A 3,520-nucleotide genomic window follows, 5' to 3' on the forward strand; every position below is an offset into this window, starting at 1 on the left:
CTTCCTTCCTTCCTTCCTTCCTTCCTTCCTTCCTTCCTTCCTTCCTTCTTTTTTTTCGACACAGGGTCTCATTGTGCATTTCAAATGGGCCTTGAATTCACTTTGTACCCTAGGCTGTCCTCAAACAGGTGACCCTCCAGCCTCAGCCTCCCATGTGCTGGGATTATAGGTGGCACCACCACGTTCAGCTCTAAAATTATTTTGCAATGTATTTCTAATCACATAGGAAAATGCATATGTTATCATGCAGTGTGAGAAGCCAGCTAATAAAAACCATGAAACAACCATGGAAATGAGTAGATTTTATAACAGATGAAAACACACACACACACACACACACACACACACAGAGTTTTATTTTTTAAAAATAAAAGACTATGGGCAAGGTTGCACTAAAATGTTAACAGTTGTCTTCACATTGGAACTCCTTTTGCTTTTCCATATTTTCAGTATTTTTATATTAATTTTTAGAGTAAAGACCAAAATATTCAGACAAAGAAAGACAGAGGAAAATGTAACAAAATATTTGATGATAGACCCCATTAAAAAGTAATATCTAAAGGAGAGAACAAACTCCCTAGATTTTACCTCTCTCACTTTTCTCATCCTTTTGTTTTATGTATACCTTTTCCTGTATTAAATAATATTAAATAATTAATCTTCTTGAAACATAAGATGTTCTAACAGTTTCTTGAATTTTTATAGCAACATGCTCTCATAAGCAACTTTGTTTAGAGTCTTTAGTTTACTTGGAACTCTATTTAAAATTCTAATCTTTCTCTCACAAATGAGAACTTCTTTATACAATTTTAATTGAGTGACCATGTTGCAATTTTTCAAAGAGAAAATGATTTTTAAAGTGAGTATGTTGGGGGCCGGGGAGATGGCTCAGTGCAATAAGTGCTTCCCTGGCAAGCGCAAGGGCATGAGTTTAATCCCCAGTTCCGAAAAAAAATAAAATAAAGTGAGTATGTTGGAGCACACCTGTAATCCCAGCATTTGGGAGGCTGAGGCAGGAAGATGCTTTGAGTTTGGGCTACAGTGACAGAGATCTTGTCTCAAGAAACAAAACAAGGCAAAGCAACAACAATAAAGGAATTTATAGTTTCTAGAAAATAGAACTCAGAGCAAGAGAGAATGATGGATATTTTATTTTTTATTTATTTATTTATTTAGATTTCTTTTCTTTTTTCTTTCTTTCTTTTTTTTTTTTTTTTCGCAACTGGGGATTGAACTCAGGCCCTTGCACTTGTCAGGGAAGCACTTATTCCACTGAGCCATCTCCCCGGTCCCTTTGATGGATATTTTATGGGAGAAAGTCCTGGTATATAAAACCTATCAAGGCTGCTTCTCTACCACTGCTCCTCCCTCTTTGCTCTTGCTGTTTTGCTGTTTTCTGCCACCATGAGCTGCTGCCTTCTGCCGTGTTCCACCTCGCCTTTGAGCTAGCAAAGTATGGACTAAAACCTCCACAAGCTGTGAGCTAAATAAACCTTTTCTTAAAAAGAATATTTATTTATTTAGGTAGTACCAGGGATCAAACTCAAGACCTTGTTCTTGCCAGGTAAGCACTTATTCCACTGAGCTATCTCAACATTCCCATTTTCTTAAAAAGAAAAAAATTAAAACCTATCGAGAGGTATCTAGGGCTGGTGAGATAGCTCAGCGGACTAAGCACCCACTTAGTCCAGCGCAGGAACATAGATTCAATCCCTAGCACCACCTGCCACACTGGCCCTGCCCCTGGGTGGGCTGAGCTAGCCACCTAGTCCCAGCATAGTGGCGCACACCTGTAATCCCAGCATTGGGGAGCCTGGAAACGAGAGGATCACTGCAAGTTCAAGCTGCAATACATAAAAAAAAAATTTTTTTTTTAAAAAGAAAGGGATCTATGCAGTAACATTGATCTACAGTATACTGAGAAATACATGCCAGACACTGGAGAGCACTGGGTTGAATGTGTATTGCACACCTAAAGTCCAAGCCCAGCGGGTAGGCCGAACTCCTCACCGTGTTGAGGCAGAGGGGAAGATAAAACTCGCATGTTCTGTCAGCAGCCCTCAGCGTTCTTCCTGCCTCATTTGCCCTAAAATATTCCGAATTGTCAGCTTCTGTTCAGAACATATAATATCTTTTGGGAACTGAATCTTATTAATTCTACATGAATATCAACAAGCCCCCCACTCTTCTCAGCTGTTCTGTAATATGTGCTTCTGAAAACAAAACCCAAAAAGTAACAAGCGGTGCAGCTCTTTCTGCTCTGAATTTGGGCACAAATAAAGCTAAGACGATCGCAGCACTCCCGCGGAGGCTGCTGTCGCCTGCGGGCTGCTGTCTGCCCCCTCCGCTCTCCCTGTGCCCGGGACCCCTTGTGTCCCCACGTTGCCAGCTCAGAGAGCCCACACACCCGCTTGTGCCCCTTCCCGGGCTCACCCTTCCTGGATTGTCGTCATGCAATGGAAAAACAGCGTTGCTGACCAGGCGGCTGAATTGAAGTTTCCAGAAGTAAAACGAGGGCGTTTTCCTCCAGGGAAAAAAAGGCATTTATTTCTCACACATACCGTGGGATTCTGAAACTGCTAGCAGGTTTGTGTCCCACACCATGTAGGGAAATAGATGGCGCTCAGTTGCGGAGCCATGAAGAAACCGTGCTGTGGCAGAGCCGGGCCACGTTTCTAGTAACCCCGCGATCCTAAAACCAAAAGGACAAACAAAATAGAGCACCAATGGCTCTACTACTTCTCCTTTCACCAGGAAAAAAATGCAGTAATAGGTATTTCCTACTTCTGAGTTCTGTAATAGCACCCTTGAGTCGCTGAGCTCTTTTGGGTGTTACTTCTTAAAACAAGATGTATTCATATTAAAAATCTAGTATAGTCTTCAAAATGACAGAATGAATGTAAGTTCAAAATAATGAAGTGTTTCTCTTTCCTAAATTGTTATGCAACTTAATAGCCCTGTCACAATTCTTTAAATTTGAAAATAAACAAGATAGCAGCCTCAGCTTTGCAAAACTATGAGTATTATAGGGGGGGGGGGAAGCTAGGTTGGCAGTAATCCTAGCTACTTGAAAAGCTGAGGCAATATAGTAACTTAATGAGGCTGTATCTCAAAATAAAAAGGGCTGGGGATGTAGCCCAGTGTGCAGGCCCTAAATTTGCCCCCACTACGAAATAAACAAACATAGCAAGTCATAGCTAGGCATGGTGGGCCATGCTTGTAATCCCAGCATTGTGAGGCCGAGGCAGGAGCATCACAAGTTCAAGCCCTGCCTGAGCAACTTCACAAGACTCTGTCTCAAAATAAGAAAAAATTTTAAAGGTCTGGATGTGCCACTCAATGCAAAAGCTCTGGGTTCAATCCTCAGTACCGGGGGTGGGGGGCAGCTGAGTATCTTATAACCAACAGAAATTGTGACATACTATTGTTCTGACTGATGGGTACACAAAATATTATCCCTGGCACCTTCTTTTTTGTTTGTTTGGGTTTTTGTTGTTTTGTTTCATTTTTTTATTTTTTT

Source organism: Octodon degus, unplaced genomic scaffold, assembly GCF_000260255.1.
Source record: "Octodon degus isolate 3935 unplaced genomic scaffold, OctDeg1.0 scaffold00141, whole genome shotgun sequence".
NCBI lineage: Eukaryota > Metazoa > Chordata > Mammalia > Rodentia > Octodontidae > Octodon > Octodon degus.